We start from the raw sequence: 20,191 nt of genomic DNA, 5'->3' as shown, positions 1-20,191 counted from the left end.
AACTTATTACAATATATATGGCTTAAGGCCATCTAATGATGATGACAGCGGAAGACTTGGAAGATAAATGGGTCCATCAACTCCAACGGCATCACTGAGTATAGAACCACGACCTAACACACCTTAATCGTCGTCTGAAAAGTCTGCAACATGAAAGTTGCAGCCCGAAAACGGGTCAGCACATGGAATATGCTGGCAAGGTAACACATAGAGAGTGAAAAAAATAGTAATGAGCTATACTATATGCATGTATGGCTGGTGGAAAGCTCTATGGTTACAGTTTTGCGTAAAGCCAGTTTTTCCCTACTGCAAAGGAATAAATTTTATTTAACTATCATGGTAGTTGAACATCGAGAAGGGTTGACAGCATTCCGATCCCAATTAAGTAAACAATTTAAACCCAACAACATTCATTAGAAGTAACATGATGAGATTCACATGATATTCAAGTACTAGATACTCAAGTTGTCCATAACCGGGGACACGGCTAATCATGATTAGTTTGTTACACTCTACAGAGGTTTGCGCACTTTTCCCCACAAGACTCGATCGCCTCCGTTTGGTTTCTCGCACTACATGGTGTTTGAGAAGACAGATGACGGAGACATAGTCTTTCAGAAGCGCCAGCACCTTACGATCGGGTAGACCTTACCACCTAACCCCCTACATCTGCTAGTCTACCACTGTAAGAGTTCGCATGACTTAGTCAACTATGCCAGAGCCCATAATGGCTTGTGGCTGCACACGGAAGTTACTAGCATGAATGATCTTATGATCCCTTTGAGCCTGGGTGGCGGTCCGAAATAAAACAGGCAAGTCCTGACAGACATCAGGTGCCTCAATCCACCCAGATGTGTGTTTAAGTTGCCACATTAGGTAAACCATTAAAATTTAACAAACTCACATCTGTCATGGATATCACTCACCCAATCCACGTCTACTAGCATAGCATGGCATAATAAGCAAACGTAGACGTAACTCCCAAAGGTTTCATAATAATACAGGTAATAGGTACTACCTCATCTACTTCCCATCCCACAATTTAATTAGATCCTAATCATGCAATGTGTGAGGATTGATCTAATGCAATAAAACTGGGTTGTAGAAAAGGTATGATCAAAGTGTTACTTGCCTTGCTGATGATCCGCGAGTCCTAGGGTTTCGAAGTAACAGGCGGCGCAATCCGGGTAATCTATCGCAGACAAACAACAAGCACACAATAAGTACTCATCTAATGCACAGGTAAAACTCGAACAAGAGAACGAACCAGGAAGTTCAACTTAAGAACTCCAGTTGCAAAGAGAGAAACAACCAAACAAAGCGACGGAAAACAAACGGCGGAAGAAAACGACTCGGTTCTAGCAAGTTGAAACTAGGTCAAATTTTACCGTAGCAAAAACTTGTTTAAGTTGATTAGACGGAACGGCAGTTTCTAAACGAAACTCCGGGTGCTTGAATCACCTGATTCCGATAAACGAGCGAGGGGAAATACTAGTAAGAAGATCGGATCTAAGATCGCGATCGGAGAGAATGCGGAATAAATCCGTTGAGAAAGAAAAACGAAGAATGGTTAAACGAACGGGCGTCGTTAACCGGGAATAATCGGTAATCACGTTCATTGAGAGGAACGGTCCGAAAGAAGAACGAAAACCGATCTAGGGTTTCGGAAAAAAAAAACCAAAACGAAAAACTGGAGAGAAAAACCGGAAGAAAAAGAGAAAAGAACCGGAAAGAAAACGGAATGGTTTTATTAAAAAAACCGAACCGGGGAAAGAAAAAGAGGCACGGCGTGGGGCTACCTCCGGCGAGGGGGGCAAGGGCGGCGGCGGCTAACGGCGGCGGCGGCAGCTTAGGGCGGCGGCGGCGGCTAAGGGCTTGGGAGGAGAGGGGGGGTCTTGGGTATAAATAGTAGGAGGGAGGAGGTGATGCTTGGGCAAGGGGCAAAGGGGGCGCTGGCCTAGAGTCCTAGAAGGATTCGGCCTGGGGGGGGGGGCGGCGGCTGGCCTGGCCGGCTTGGGCCTTGGCCCGGCTGGGCCTACGTCACTTCTTTTTTTTAAATAGTTCCGCGCGCAGAAAAGCAAAGAAAAAGAAACTAAACGAACTCCAAAATTTCTAAAGTAAATTTTCCCCGACTTCTAAAAATGAGTCGAACAAAATGAACTTTTCTCCGGGCCTAAAATGCAATTTTTGAAAACACGCATTTTTCCCTATCCAAATAAAATGCAAACAAACACCGGAAAACAAAATATTTGATTTATTCATTAAATCTTCATTTTTCCTAAATTGGGAAAAGTCATGTTATTTCCCTCTCTCATATTTTGGCATCGGAAAAATAATTGAAGATGAAATAAATAAATCAAATGATCCTCTTTTCAAAATTTGAGAAAGCTCAAATATGAAAATGACGAAATCTCCAACTCTCTCCGAGGGTCCTTGAGTTGCGTGAAATTTCTAGGATCAACCAAAAAAGCAAGAAAATATGATATGCATGACGATCTATTGTATAACATTCCAAATTGAAAATTTGGGATGTTACAACGCCGCAGCTCGGGCCCTTGTAAGCAAGGCCTTCCAGACAGGTTTCTACTGGCCGACAGCTCGAGCAGACGCACAGGACCTCGTTCAACATTGCTTCGGTTCCCAGCTCTTTGCAAACCAAAGCCATATGCCACCTACCACTCTCCAAACAATCCCCATTACTTGGCCCTTTGCAGTCTGGGGGCTTGATATGGTTGGACCCCTTAAATGAGGAAGCCATAAGAAAAAGTACCTATTGGTCATGGTGGATAAATTCACCAAATGGATAGAGGCTAAACCAGTTAAAACGATCGAATCCGGACCAGTGATAGATTTCATATCTGGGGTTGTACACCGCTATGGTGTCCCCCACAGTATCATCACCGATAACGGCTCGAACTTTACAGCCGATGAGGTAAAAACTTGGTGCAGCAAAATGGGCATTAAGCTCGATTATGCATCCGTCTATCACCCTCAAACTAACGGTCAAGTCGAACGAGCAAATGATCTTAAAATGAGCGGCATTAAACCCAGACTAGTGCAGTCCTTGAAGGAATCAGATACGCACTGGGTCGAGGAACTCGACTCCGTACTATGGGGGTTGCGGACCATGCCAAATCGCACTACCCGATACACACCTTCCTTTATGGTGTACGGCGCAGAGGCGGTACTGCCCTGCGACGTCATTCATGACTCACCTTGCGTGCGCATGTACGAAGAAAAAGAAGCCGAGCTAGATCGGCAGGACAGTTTGGATGCCCTGGAGGAGGAGCGTGATGTGGCAAAAGCCCGATCCACATTCTATCAACAACAGGCTCGACGATATCAAAGCAGAGAAGTACGAGCCAAAACTTATAATGTTGGCAAGCTCGTTCTACGCCTACCAGAGAAGAAAAAGGACAAGCTCAAACCCAAATGGGAAGGTCCCTTCATTATTGATAAAGTTCTGATCGGTGAAGCGTTCCGTCTGTGGGATGCATCAGACAATCGACTCAAGCCAAACCCATGGAACGCGGCCATAATCCAAAGGTTCTACGCCTAGCGTCGGACTCTATGTTCGTCTCCTTACCTCTGTCAATTATATATATATATATGTTATCTATATTTTTCTGTCTTTCTTCCTTTTCTTCGCGGCCTTCAAAGGTTAAATTGTGTCTTGATTCCACAATTTGTACGTACTAAGCGCGCTCATTATACCTGGGGGCTTCTTATACAGAAGCTGAATATAATTATGATCCGGGCTCTATGCCTGCCGCACATGTGTTATTTTTACACATGCACCTTTTCTGTGCCATTATATGCATCGATATGACTTATGTTTTGGCCAAGCTGGGTTGCCTGGCTCTTGTGTTTATGCCCAATGTTCCCGTTAATTCGGCTAGGGCATAAGGGGAGCACCACTGTGATTGTTACTGCCGGGTCAGCCAGACGTGTACCTCAGACTGGGTGAAGCCGAAAGCTAGCGTTCTTAAGGGAATATTCAGTCGGCGAACAAAGGATGAATTTTTTACTTATTAGAATACATACCCCCAGATGTTTATATCATGCGTCTCTTGTCGCAGTTCGGACATGCACATTAATGCATGCGTGCCCAGGGAAAGGAACCCTTAACGGAACTATTCTCCCTGGAAGATATTTCTTACTATCCATGTAATATAACATAACTAGTTGGGTACTTGTCTGTTCAAGCACTTATGACCCCTACGCCTAGTTTCCACGCGTACCCCGGTTTTTACATAACTAAGTGGGTATTCGGATACACTCCGGACTGTCGGGTCCGGAGGTCGAAGAGAAAAGGTCCGCCATGACAATTGATTTACAATCTGGCTAGGGACAATATATGTCACTCGAAGTACAAAGTCACTTAGACTGACTAAATTCTTCTTCTATACCATCCAACAGGCTGTCTAGCCTACAATCCTGTTGGGAATACTTTGCGGCTAATTTCACCTGGTCATATACCAAGCTGACGGGGATATCTTTCCCGTCAGGGCCTACAGGTCCGACCTTGGCCATATGGTTCGGGTCAGCCTTGGTATATCGGGTCTTCACCATGGCCCAGGCTTCCCTTGCACCTTGTCGGCAGGCAGATATCTTCCATAATCGGAAGTGTCGTCGTGCTCCCTTGAGTATGTCTACAAGCTCTCCCATGCCTCCTGGCAGGGAGGCGGACGGCCACAAGGCCTGGGCAAGGTCTTGCATCACCTGCCGAACTCGTTCGTGCAGTTGTGAGAGCTCTGGCAGAAGATCTCCCGCAGACCCGGGCATCTCCTCTCCGGGATGGCCCATCAGCATACCTACAGATATAGCTCTGTTAGCTGGTTTCTTCGCCGAACTCTATAGGAGGGTTTTAGTCTGTAGGACAACAACAATCATACCATAGGCTAGCTTCTAGGGTCTAGCCTCTCCGATCTCATGGTAGATCAACTCTTGTAATACTCATATCATCAAGATCAATCAAGCAGGAAGTAGGGTATTACCTCCATCGAGAGGGCCCGAACCTGGGTAAACATTGTGTCCTCCGCCTCCTGTTACCATCTGCCTTAGACGCATAGTTCGGGACCCCCTACCCGAGGTCCGCTGGTTTTGACACCGACAGCGGGCATCTAGCTCCAGCTCCCGCGTTCCTTCGCGAGCGCATTGCCGGCCCGAGGGCCTGGTGGCCTTTGGTTGCAAGGCAATGGCTGCTGCAGCCAGGCCTCATGGCTTAACGTCGAAGTCACCGCCACTGGCAATGTGTCCCTGAGCCGCGCGTGGCAGCCGTTTTCCACGCACGCGGCCTGCACGGGAGGTGCACCCTCCACTTCAGGTATGACGGGATCACGACCCTCTATGTCAGGGTCTTCGGAGAGGGTGGTCGGTGCCTGGGTTGCTGCCCGGAGAGTGACAATGACAACGAGGATGACGACGATAGTGCCTTTGCTAGCGGTGAGCTTGTCCTTGGTGATGGTCGTGCCTCCTCCAGCTGTGGGGGCTCCACTTCGGGGTGGAGTATGGGCGACGAGGAGGACGACAAGCCGCCATGCCGCCGGGCTCGGAGCGGGACCGGGGAGGGTGACGGAGTCCTGGATTAGGTCCTCGGGTGTCCGGACTATTTGATATGGGCCGGACCGATGGGCTATCTGAATTCTTATAGGCTAAACAAGTAGGGTTTAGCCATTACGATCTCGAGGTAGATCAACTCTTGTAACCCCTATACTCATTGAATACAATCAAGCATGATGTAGGGTTTTACCTCCTTCAAGAAGGCCCGAACTTGGGTAAACGTCGTGTCCCCATCGAACCTTGTTACCATCGATCCTCAGACGCATAGTTCGGGACCCCCTACCCGAGATCTGTCGGTTTTGACACCGACATTGGTGTTTTTATTGAGAGTTCCATTGTGTTGTCAATAGAAGGATCGATGGCTCGCCTTGTCATTGGCGACGATGCTGTTTCCGGGGAGACCTTTCTCCCTAGTCAACTCTTTGTGTTTGGCGGCTTCGCTCTACGTGCCAATTCAACGGGTCACCTCGTGTAGATCAACAGCTACGCCCCTGTTCACCAGCTCAGGTTTGGAAGCTTGAACTACATCGCTGATATCTGAGGAGATTTGGTCTTTGAAGGGTTCTCGGCCTCGGCTGCCGCTCTTAATCCACATGAAGGAGGCCCGCCGGATCCACCGCCAGATTCCTCTCAAGGGTCGACACCCACACCCACCCCGGCCTTAGATCCAAGGCGGATTGTTTCGTCCAAAGATGCGAGGAATAACCCCACCGAACTCTATCCCATTACCGAGCTCCCCGTCGGAGACCCAGATGCGACCATGCCGTCAGCAGGCCCAGAGTCAAGCGCGACTCTCACCGTCATCAGAAAGCCGGACTTGCCCCTGGACGTTAACTCCAAAATCTCGAGGCCTGCATCTATGGAGCTCGGTCAAGTGGTTATTACCGAACCCATCTCTGCAGGCCCTTAGACACCCGTACAGCTTTCACTCTTAAACGAGATACTGGACCTAATGCGATCTCTCGCCATCACGGAAGTACCACCTCCAAACTACGCCCAACCCGAACTGGGAGCCGGCAGGGAATTTTACATCCCACCCGCCAGCCACTTAATAGCCACCATCGAGGACTTAACCAACATGCTAGACTACGCCTCCAAAGACATCATAGCATGGATGACGATGTCGAGGCCGAACTAGGCCAGAACCCGCCCGTCACGGGGCGTTGGACGGCCACTTCTACATACAACGTATACATGGTGGCCACACCTAAGAAAAAGGGCGATGATGGAACACAAAAACCAGATGAGGATAAGCCCGTCGATGAACCAGCAAGTGCCAGCGTCAGCGGCTCCGCTCACGATCTTGTTGGGCAAGGGAAAGCAAAACGGACACCAGAGGTAACAATACCGAAGATCTCGACCACCCCGTCGAGCCTGTGTTTGAGCAGGATGAAAGGGAAGAAGGTCAACACAGCCCCGAACACGCCGATCACGAGGACTCAGAAGACAGTAACTACTTACCTACCTCCGAAGAGGATATCAGCCTCGGCAATGAAGGTTTCATCGTCCCAAAGGAACCCCTCGACCAAGAACGCTTCAAGCGACAGCTTATCGCCACCGCACGAAGCCTGAAAAATAAACAACAGCAGCTTCAAGCCGAACATGATACGCTCAATAACAGATGGACCAAGGTCCTGGCTGATGAAGAATACGGCCTCGAGCGCCCGACAAAGAGATACCCAAAATGCAGGCTACTTCCACAATTTGATGACGAGGCCCTTGAGCCAATACCGACAAAATACGATCAGGCTGACCAATAGGACCACGCCCCACATGGACGGGACAACGCGGCTAACTATGTTGAACACCAGCACCCGCCACCTCGCCGTAGAGACAAAGCAACAGTGCATCCAGACTACACATACGACTTACGTCATGACCTGGACAATAGAGCCGACCAGACAAGATCAATCTATGGATCAAGAGGACGCGCTCCAGCGCGAGAGGACGGCCATCAGGCCTCACACGACAAACGTAACCAAACCCGGGGTCAGCCCTGAACACAAATGTCATCCGAGCTCCATCGCGATGTCGCCCAATATAGAGGTGCCGCACACCCCATGCACTTTATGATTTCTCTCTGACTATAGCGTCAGAAAGCTCCTGTCTGCTAGGACTACGTCGGTATTTCCCCAAAGAGAAAGTAATGATGCAACACAGCGACGGTAGGTATTTCCCTCAGTGAAGAAACCAAGGTTATCTAACTAGTAGGAGAACCAAGAAACACAACGTAAACAACACCTGCACACAAATAACAACACCTCGCAACCTGATGTGTTAAAGGGGTTGTCAATCCCTTTCGGGTAACGATGCTAGAAAATTGTAGTAGATTGGAATAATAGATCGCAAATAGAATAAAGTGCAGCAATGTATTTTTGTTTTTTTGGTTTAATATATCTGAATAAAAATGCAAAGGAAAAGTAGATTGCAAGCAAATATATGAGGAACAAGACCCGGTGGCCGTAGGTTTCACTAGTGGCTTCTCTCGAGAAAGATAGCAAACGGTGGGCAAACAAATTACTGTTGGGCAACTGATAGAACCTCAAATAATTATGATGATATCTAGGCAATGATCATTACATAGGCATCACGTCCAAGATTAGTAGACCGACTCCTGCCTGCATCTACTACTATTACTCCATACATCGACCGCTATCGAGCATGCATCTAGTGTATTAAGTTCATGGAAAAACGGAGTAATTCAATAAGAACGATGTCATGATGTAGACAAGATCCATTTATCTATTGTAGCAATGATACATACGTGGTCACTGGGATCAAGCACCGTAAGATCGAACCCACTACAAAGCACCTCTTCCCATTGCAAGATAAATAGATCAAGTTGTCCAAACAAAACCCAAATATCGGAGAAGAAATACGAGGCTATAAGCAATCAAGCATATAAGAGATCAAAGAAACTCAAATAACTTTCATGGATATAAAAAGATATGACACATGATAAACTCGAAGTTCATCAGGTCCCAACAAACACACCGCAAGAAGAATTACATCATATGGATCTCCAAGAGACCATTGTATTGAGAATCAAGAGAGAGAGATATGAAGCCATCTAGCTACTAACTACGGACCTGAAGGTCTACAAAGAACTACTCACGCATCATCGGAGAGGCACCAATGGAGGTGGTGAACACCATCCAAGATGGTGTCTAGATTGGATCTGGTGGTTTTGGACTCTGCGGTGGCTGGATGAATATTTCGTCAACTCCCCTAGGGTTTTGGTAATATTAGGGTATTTATAGAGCGAAGAGGCGGTCCGGGGGGCTCCCGAGGTGGGCACAACCCACCACGGCATGCCTGGGCCTCCTGGCGCACCCTGGTGGGTTGTCCCCTCCTTTGGACTTCCCAAGGTGCTACCAGGGCCCAACATGTTCCTTCTGGTCCATAAAAAATCTCCGTAAAGTTTCGTGGCATTTGGACTCCGTCCGGTATTGATTTTCTGCGATGTAAAAACATGGGAAAAAAGGAACTGGCACTTGGCACTGTGTCAATAGGTTAGTACCAAAAAATGATATAAAATGATTATAAAACATCCAAGATTGATAATATACAGCATGGAACACTAAAAAATTATAGAGATTTTGGAGACGTATCAACATCCCCAAGCTTAACTCCTACTCATCCTCGAGTAGGTAAGTGATAGAAACATGATTTTTGATGTGGAGTGTTGTTTAACATGTCATATCATATTCTTTTGTTTATAGCATGGACAATTGGACTTTTTATGTGATTCAAAGCAATAGTCTAGTTTGGCATGATGATTCATATACTCAAGCATATCAACAAGCAACCATGTCTTTCAAAATATCAATGCTAAAATAAGTTATCCCTAAAAATCATATAGTCTTGTCATGCTCTGTCTTCTTAACACAAAGTATTTATCATGCACAACCCCGATGACAAGCCGAGCAATTGGTTCATACTTTTTAAGGCGCTTCAGCTTTTTCCTCTCTTATGCAGTACATGAGCGCAAGCCATGGTTATAGCACTACCAGTTGAATAGAGTATGATGATAGGGGTAAATATAGAGAAGACAAAAAAGTAAGAAAGTCTCACATCGATGCAGCTAACCAACGGGCTATGGAGATGCCCATCAATCGATATCAATTTGAGGAGTAGTGATTGCCACGCAATGAATGCACTAAGACCTATAAGTGTATGAAAGCTCAATATGAAAACTAAGTGGGCGTGCATCAAATCCTATAATGAAAAATTCCCACTAGTATATAAAAGTGACAACATAGGAGACTCTCCAAATGAAAAATATGGTGCTATTTTGAAGCACACATGTGGTAAAGGATACTAGCAATGCCCCTTCTCTCTTTGTTTATTTTCATTTTACCTTATTTTTTATTTTTATTTTTCTTTTTCTTTTCTCTTTTTTTTTCTTTCTCTCATTGTCCAGAGTGTCATCCCGACTTGTGGGGGAATCATAGTCTCCACCATCCTTTCCTCACTTGGGCGAGCTCTAAAAATGAATAATGATGATCATCACACTTCTGTTTACTTATAACTGAAAAGAAATAAAAATTACAACTCAATACCTATGACATAATATGGCTCTATATAACTGTCTCTAGCATGTACCAGGATGTGCAATGATCTAGCGTAACATGTATGAAATATGATGAATGGTGGCTGAGCCACAAACACTATGTCAGCTATATGATCATGCAAAGCAATATGACAATGAATGCTCAAGTCATCAAACGGAAGCGGTGGAAGTTGCATGGCAAAATATCTTGGAATGGTCATGGAAAATCCATAATAGGTAGGTATGGTGGCTGTTTTGAGGAAGATAAAATGAGGCTTATGTGTGATAGAGTGTATCATATCACGGGGTTTGGATGCACCTGCGAAGTTTGCACCACGTCTCAATGTGAGAAAGGGCAATGCACGGTACCGTAGAGGCTAGCAAATTGCAAAAAGGTAAGAGTGCGTATAATCCATGGACTCACATTAGTCATAAAGAACTCATATACTTATTGCAAAACTTTATTATCCCTCGAAGCAAAGTACTACTACGCATGCCCCTAGGGGGATTGATTGGTAGGAAAAGACCATCGCTCGTCCCCGACCGCCACACATAAGGAAGACAATCGAAAATAAAATCATGCTCTAACATCATAGCACAACGAGATACTATACGTGCATGCTTCGGGAAACACAAACCTTAACACCAATATTCCTACTAGAGCATAATTACTCATCAACATAAGTCACATATCACATCATCATATCTCAAAACTATTACTAAGAATCAAGTTTATTTTGTCCAATGATATTCATGACATTTTTGTTTTCTTTATCCTTCTTGGATGTCTATCACTTTGGGACTAATTTTCATGTTTTGCTTTTCATAACCTCAAACAAATATAAGTGAAGATCATGAGCATAATATTTCTTTCTCTCAAAATATTTTAAGTGAAGCAAGAGAGAATTTATTCAAAATTTTACTAATTCTCAAATAAATCTAAGTGAAGCAAGAGAGCATTTCTTCATAAATACTAAGCGCACCGTGCTCAAAAAGATATAAGTGAAGCACTAGAGCATGTCCTAGCTCATAAAAGATTTAAGTGAAGCATAGAGAGAAATTCTAACAAATCATGACATAATTTTGGCTCTCTCAAATAGGTGTGTACAGCAAGGATTAATGCCTTAAAACACAAAATAAAACAAGCAAATACATATATCATACAAGACGCTCCAAGCAAAACACGTATCACGTGACGAATAAAAATATAGTCTCGAGTAAAATACCGATAGTTGTTGGAAGAAAGCGGGGATGCCACTCGGGGGCATCCCCAAGCTTAGTTGGTTGCTCATTTTTGGATAATAGCTTGGGATGCTGGGGCATCCCCAAGCTTAGGCTCTTCCATCCTTCCTTCATCCATCGTAAGATAACCCAAAACTTGAAAACTTCAATCACTCAAAACTCAATAAAACCTTCGTGAGATCCGTTAGTATAAGAAAAATAAAGCACTACTACAAATGTTGTATCAAACCAATTCATATTTTATTTTTGTATTATATCTACTGTATTCCAACTTTTCTTTGGAGAAACTTATCAAAGAAAACCATAGAGCCATGAAAATAAGCACACAACACAAAGAAAAACAAAATCTGTCAAAACAGAACAGTCTGTAGGAATTTGACTATTTCGAGTACTTCTGTAACTCGAAAAATTATGAAATTTTAGGACGTCCTGAGAAATCTGTATATTTATCTACTGCAAGTGGAATGGGTATTTTATCGCTCTTTGGTAAAAATTGAAAATTAATTTGGTGAGCATAAAAGTTTCTGTTTTTTCAGCAAGATCAAACAACTATCACCCAAGAATATCCTAAAGGCTTTACTTGGCACAAACACTAATTAAAACATTAAAGACACAATCATACCAGTAGCATAATTGTGCTAACACACAAGAATAGGAAGCAAAAAGAAAAAAAAAATTGTTCATTAGGTTGCCTCCCAACAAGCGCTATAGTTTTACGCCCTTAGCTAGGCATAAAGAAAGGATCTAAGTTTTGCATCCTTGTTCTTGAGTTTCTTAGAGGTATATTCATCATGAGGCTTTGTAAACACAACATAAAACATGTTATCCATAGAGGCCTTTGCAATCCTAATTTTGTTTTCATCATACTCCTTTTGATTTCCCGCAACAATTCAAGAGTAATGTTGATTAACATTATTGAAAACTTGTTGGATTATATCTAGAACTGGGACTTCCTTTTCAAGATTCTCATCAAAGATGTTATTGTCCCCAAGCAAATGTCTTAAAGCATAGTCACTATTGTAAATAATTTCATCTATCACATGGTTTTCATGATTCATACCACAAAAGTCAAACATTTCCCTAGCTTCCCGTATTATGTAGTCAAACTAATTCATAAGAACGAGAGTGGCCAACTTTTTAGCTCTAGGATTCTCTATATCGGGGATCTCAAAAAACAATCTTTGCAAGGTGGGATGGGTATGAATAAATTTAGTTTCATGTTTCAGAACTAGTGCTGAAATAGCATCCGCATAAGATCTAGTAGTTTTAAGTATAGGAGCATCATCAACACTCAAATTTCCCACACAATTGAAAAATTCTTGGATACGTTCTTTTCCCATAATGGTCCCTTTCCCCAAGATAAAAGTTTTAGCATCCAGATTGACCGTACGTCCTATTTTAGGACTTAGGCCATCATCTGTTGGTGCCATACCAATATCACTCCTGATTGCAAGCAAAGGCTAGATCTGACAAGAAAATGGCGAACGAGAAAATAGAGGTGACTAAAACGGCAATTTTTTGTGAAGTGGGGGAGTGGAAAACGAGAGGCAAATGGAAAATAATGTAAATTGCGAGGAGATGAGATTTGTGATTAGGAACCTGGTTATGAAGAAGATCCTCCACGGCAAAGGCGCTAGAAATTTCTTTTGATTGCTCTCTTACTATAGCGTCAGAAAATCTCATGTCTGCTAGGACTACGTCGGTATTTCCTCAAAGAGGAAGGAATGATGCAGCACAACGACGGTAGGTATTTCCCTTAGTGGGTTATCGAACCAGTAGGATAACCAAGCAACACAACATAAACAGCACATCCACAGAAATAACAACACCTCGCAAACCGACGTGTTAAAGGGGTTGTCAATCCCTTTCGGGTAATGACGCCAGAAAATTGTAGTAGATTAAAATAATAGATCACAAATAGAATAAAGTTCAGCAAAGTATTTTTATATTTTTGGTTTAATAGATCTGAATAAAAATGTAAAGGAAATGTAGATCGCAAGCAAATATATGAGGAAGAAGACCCGGGGGCCATAGGATTCACTAGTAGCTTCTCTTGAGAAAGATAGCTAACGGTGGGTAAAAAATTTACTGTTGGTCTATTAATAGAACCTCAAATAATTATGATGATATCCTGGAAATGATCATTACATAGGCATCACATCAAAGATTAGTAGACAGAATCCTACTTGCATCTACTAGTATTACTCCACACATCGACCGCTATCTAGCACACATCTATTGTATTAAGTTCATGGAAAAACAGAGTAATGCAATAAGAACGATGACATGTTGTAGACAAGATCCATTTATCTATTGCGTAGATATAGATCCCATCTTTTTATCATTAGTAGCAAGGATACATGCATGTCAGTTCCCTTTCTGTCACTAGGATCAAGCACCGTAAGATCGAACCCACTACAAAGCACATCTTCCCATAGCAAGATAAATAGATCAAGTTGTCCAAACAAAACCCAAATATCGGAGAAGAAATACGAGGCTATAATCAATCATGCATATAAGAGATCAAAGAAACTCAAATAACTTTCATGGATATAAAAAGATATGACTCATCATAAACTCGAAGTTCATCAGATCCCAACAAACACACCGCAAGAAGAATTACATCATATGGATCTCCAAGAGACCATTGTATTGAGAATCAAGAGAGAGAGAGATTAAGCCATCTAGCTACTAACTACGGACCCGAAGGTCTACAAAGAACTACTCACGCATCATCGGAGAGGCACCAATGGAGGTGGTGAACACCATCTGTGATGGTGTCTAGATTGGATCTGGTGGTTTTGGACTCGGCGATGGTTGGATGAATATTTCGTCGACTCCCCTAGGGTTTTGGGAATATTAGGGTATTTATAGAGTGAAGAGGCGGTCCAGAGGGCTCCCAAGATGGGCACAACCCACCACAGCATGCCTGGGCCTCCTGGCGCGCCCTGGTGGGTTGTCCCCTCCTCGGGACTCCCCAAGGTGCTACCAGGGCCCAACATGTTCCTTCTGGTCCATAAAAAATCTCCGTAAAGTTTCATGGCATTTGGACTCCGTCTATTATTGATTTTCTGCAATGTAAAAACACGGAAAAAACAGGAACTAGCACTTGGCACTATGTCATAAAATGATTATAAAACATCCAAGATTGATAATATAACAGCATGGAACACTCAAAAATTATAGAGATGTTGGAGACGTATCAACATCCCCAAGCTTAACTCCTACTCGTCCTCGAGTAGGTAAGTGATAGAAACAAGATTTTTGATGTGCAGTGTTGTTTAAGATGTCATGTCATATTATTTTGTTTATAGCATGGACAATTGGACTTTTTGTGTGATTCAAAGCAATATTCTAGTTTTGCCATGATGATTTATATACTCAAGCATATCAACAAGCATCCATGTCTTTCAAAATATCAATGCTAAAATAAGTTATCCCTAAAAAAATCATATAGTCTTGTCATGCTCTGTCTTCTTGACACAAAGTATTTATCATGCACAACCCCGATGACAAGCCGAGCAATTGCTTCTTTCTTTTTAAGGCGCTTTAGCTTTTTCCTTTCTTATGCAATACATGAGCGCAAGCCATGGTTATAGCACTACGGGTGGAATAGAGTATGATGATAGGGGTAAATATAGAGAAGACAAAAAAGTAAGAAAGTCTCACATCGATGCGGCTAACCAACGGGCTACGGAGATGCCCATCAATTGATATCAACGTGAGGAGTAGCGATTGCCATGCAATGAATGCACTAAGAGCTATAAGTGTATGAAAGCTCAATATGAAAACTAAGTGGGTGTGCATCAAATCCTATAATGAAAAATTCCCACTAGTATATGAAAGTGACAACATAGGAGACTGTCCATATGAAAAATATGGTGCTACTTTGAAGCACACGTGTGGTAAAGGATACTAGCAATGCCCCTTCTCTCTTTGTTTATTTTCATTTTATCTTATTTTTTATCTTTATTTTTTTCTTTTTCTTTTCTTTTCTCTTTTTTTCTTTTTTTCTTTCTCTTATTGTCTGGAGTGTCATCCTGACATGTGGGGGAATCATAGTCTCCACCATCCTTTCCTCACTGGGGCACAACTCTAAAAATGAATAATGATGATAATCACACTTCTATTTACTTATAACTCAAAAGAAATAAAAATTACAACTCGATACCTATGACAAAATATGACTCTATATAAATGCCTCTAGCATGTACCAGGATGTGCAATGATCTAGCATAACATGTATGAAACATGATGAATGGTGGCTGAGCCACAAACACTATGTCAGCTATATGATCATGCAAAGAAATATGACAATGAATGCTCAAGTCATCAAACGGAAGCGGTGGAAGTTGCATGGCAATATATCTCGGAATGGTCATGGAAAAGCCATAATAGGTAGGTATGGTGGCTGTTTCGAGGAAGATATAATGAGGCTTATGTGTGATAGTGTATCATATCACGGGGTTTGGATGCACCTGCGAAGTTTGCACCACGTCTCAATGTGAGAAAGGGCAATGCACGGTACCGTAGAGGCTAGCAAATTGCAAAAAGGTAAGAATGCGTATAATCCATGGACTCACATTAGTCATAAAGAACTCATATACTTATTGCAAAACTTTATTATCCCTCGAAGCAAAGTACTACTACGCATGCCCCTAGGGGGATTGATTGGTAGGAAAAGACTATCGCTTGTCCCCGACCACCACTCATAAGGAAGACAATCGAAAATAAATCATGCTCCAACACCATAGCACAACGAGAGACTATATGTGCATGCTTCAGGAATCACAAACACCAATATTCCTACTAGAGCATAATTACTCACCAACATAAGTCACATATCACATCATCATATCTCAAAACTATTACTAAGAATCAAGTTTATTTCATCCAATGATATTCATGACATTTTTTATTTCTTTATCCTTCTTGGATATCTATCACTTTGGGACTAATTTTCATGTTTTGCTTTTCATAAGATCAAACAAATATAAGTGAAGATCATGAGCATAATATTTCTTTCTCTCTAAATATTTTAAGTGAAGCAAGAGAGAATTTATTCGAAATTTTACTAACTCTCAAATAAATCTAAGTGAAGCAAGAGAGCATTTCTTCATAAATACTAAGCGCACCGTGCTCAAAAAGATATAAGTGAAGCACTAGAGCATGTCCTAGCTCATAAAAGATTTAAGTGAAGCATAGAGAGAAATTCTAACAAATCATGACATAATATTGGCTCTCTCAAATAGGTGTGTACAGCAAAGATTGATGACTTAAAACACAAAATAAAACAAGCAAAGACATATATCATACAAGACGCTCCAAGCAAAACACATATCACGTGACGAATAAAAATATAGTCTCGAGTAAAATACCGATAGTTGTTGGAAGAAAGCGGGGATGCCACTCGGGGGCATCCCCAAGCTTAGTTGGTTGCTCATTTTTGGATAATAGCTTGGGATGCTGGGGCATCCCCAAGCTTAGGCTCTTCCATCCTTCCTTCATCCATCGTAAGATAACCCAAAACTTGAAAACTTCAATCACTCAAAACTCAACAAAACCTTCGTGAGATCCGTTAGTATAAGAAAAATAAAGCACTACTACAAATGTTGTATCAAACCAATTCATATTTTATTTTTGTATTATATCTACCATATTCCAACTTTTCTATGGAAAAACTTATCAAAGAAAACCATAGAGCCATGAAATTAAGCACACAACACAAAGAAAAACAAAATCTGTCAAAACAGAACAGTCTGTAGCAATTTGACTATTTCGAATACTTCTGTAACTCGAAAAATTATGAAATTTTAGGACGTTCTGAGAAATATGTATATTGATCTACTGCAAGTGGAATGGGTATTTTATCGCTCCCTGGTAAAAAATGAAAATTAATTTCGTGAGCGTAAAATTTTCTGTTTTTCAGCAAGATCAAACAACTATCACCCAAGAAGATCGTAAAGGCTTTACTTGGCACAAACACTAATTAAAACATAAAAGACACAATCATACCAGTAGCATAATTGTGCTAACACACAAGAATAGGAAGCAAAAAGAAAAATATATTTTATTCATTAGGTTGGCTCCCAACAAGCGCTATAGTTTTACGCCCTTAGCTAGGCATAAAGAAAGGATCTAAGTTTTGCATCCTTGTTCTTGACTTTCTTAGAGGTATTTTCATCATGAGGCTTTGTAAACACAACATAAAACATGTTATCCATAGAGGCCTTTGCAATCCTAAGTTTGTTTTCATCATACTCCTTTTGATTTCCCGCAACAATTCAAGAGTAATGTTGATTCACATTATTGAAAACTTGTTGTATTACATCTAGAACTGGGGCGTCCTTTTTAAGATTCTCATCAAAGATTTTATTGTCCCCAAGAAAATGTCTTAAAGCATAGTCACTATTGTAAATAATTTCATCTATCAGAGTGTTTTCATGATTCATACCACAAAAGTCAAACATTTCCCTAGCTTCCCGTATTATGTAGTCAAACTCATTCATAAGAACGAGAGTGGCCAACTTTTTAGCTCTAGGATTCTATATAAAGGGGATCACAAAAAACAATATTTGAAAGGTAGGATGGGTATGAATAAATTTACTTTCAAGTTTTAGAACTAGTGCTGAAATAGCATCCGCATAAGATCTAGTAGTTTTAAGTATAGGAGCATCATCAACACTCAAATTTCCTCACAATTGAAAAATTCTTGGATACGTTCTTTTCCCATAACGTTCCCTTGCCACAAGATAAAAGTTTTAGCATCCAGATTTCCCGTACGTCCTATTTTAGGACTTATGCCATCATCTGTTGGTGCCATACCAATATCACTCCTGATTGCAAGCAAAGGCTAGATCTGACAAGAAAATGGCGACCGAGAAAAGAGAGGCGACTAAGACGGCAATTTTTTTGTGAAGTGGGGGAGTGGAAAACGAGAGGCAAATGGAAAATAATCTAAATTGAGAGGAGATGAGATTTGTGATTAGGAACCTGGTTATGAAGAAGATCCTCCCCGGCAACGGTGCTAGAAATTTCTTTTGGTTGCTCTCTTACTATAGCATCAGAAAAGCTCATGTCTGCTAGGACTCCGTCGGTATTTCCTCAAAGAGGAAGGGATGATGCAGCACAACGACGGTAGGTATTTCCCTTAGTGAAGAAACCAAGGTTATCGAACCCGTAGGATAACCAAGCAACACAATGTAAACAGCACCTCCACACAAATAACAACACCTCGCAACCCGACGTGTTAAAGGGGTTGTCAATCCCTTTCGGATAATGATGCCAGAAAATTGTAGTAGATTAAAATAATAGATCACAAATAGAATAAAGTGCAGCCAAGTATTTTTATATTTTTGGTCTAATAGATCTGAATAAAAATGTAAAGGAAAAGTTGATTGAAAGCAAATATATGAGGAAGAAGACCCGGGGGCCATAGGATTCACTAGTGGCTTCTCTCGAGAAAGATAGCAAACGGTGGGTAAACAAATTACTGTTGGGCTATTGATAGAACCTCAAATAATTATGATGATATCCAGGAAATGATCATTACATAGGCATCACATCCAAGATTAGTAGACCGACTCCTGCCTGCATCTACTACTATTACTCCACACATCGACCGCTATCCAGCATGCATCTATTGTATTAAGTTCATGGAAAAACGGAGTAATGCAATAAGAACGATGATATGCTGTAGGCAAGATCCATTTATCTATTGTGTAGATATAGATCCCATCTTTTTATCGTTAGTAGCAACGATACATGCGTGTCAGTTCCCTTTCTGTCACTGGGATCAAGCACAATAAAATCGAACTCACTACCGGGCACCGCTTCCCATTGCAAGATAAATAGATCAAGTTGGCCAATCAAAACCCAAATATCGGAGAAGAAATACGAGGCTATAAGAGACCAAAGAAACTCAAATAACTTTCATGGATATAAAAAGATACGACAGATCCCGCTGTATGGATTGAAGACTTTCTTCTCCACATTCACATGGCTCGCGGAGATGATCTTCACGCCATCAAATACCCCCCATTAAAGCTAAAAGGACTAGCATGTCACTGGTTGAATAGCCTCCAAGAGAACTCCGTTGGCAGTTGGGAGGACTTAGAGGATGCTTTTCGGGAAAACTTTCAGGGCACTTATGTCCGGCCACCGGATGCTGATGACCTGACTCACATAGTCCAGCAACCCGGAGAGTCAACCCGCAAACTATGGACTCGGTTCTTAATTAAAAAGAACCAAATTGTCGACTGTTCGGACGCCGAAGCCTTAGCAGCCTTTAAGCATAGCGTCCGTGACGAATGGCTCGCCCGACACCTCAATTAGGAAAAGCCAAAGACTATTGCAGCTCTTAACGCACTTATGACCCGCCTCTGTGCGGGCGAAGATAGCTGGTTGGCTCATAGAAGCAAAAGTACTAGTGACCCCGGCACCTCCGAGGCCAGGGACTACAATGGAAGGCCACGACGCAGCAAAAATAAGCGTCGAAACAACAAGAGGGAGAAAAAGTTTCCCCCCAAGGTGCAGACTATGAACATGATATATGTCACCCACATCTCGAAGAGGGAGCGCAAGCGCGCATTAAGGGACGTCTATGCCGTAGAACATGTCGCTATAAATACAACCAATGGTCGGCTTGTCCGATCAGCTTTGATGACCACCCAACCAGTATCCGTCACGGAGGTTCAGCGGCCCTGGTCCTCGATCCCATCATCGATGTATACCATCTCACTAGTGTCCTTATGGATAACGGCAACAGTCTCAACTTGATCTATCAAGACACTGTCCATAAGATGGGTATCGACCCATCAAGAATCAAGCCTTGTA

Source organism: Triticum urartu, chromosome 3A (assembly GCF_056163025.1).
Source record: "Triticum urartu cultivar PI428250 chromosome 3A, HENAU_Tu73, whole genome shotgun sequence".
Lineage (NCBI taxonomy): Eukaryota > Viridiplantae > Streptophyta > Magnoliopsida > Poales > Poaceae > Triticum > Triticum urartu.
This window is presented reverse-complemented; position numbering follows the sequence as displayed.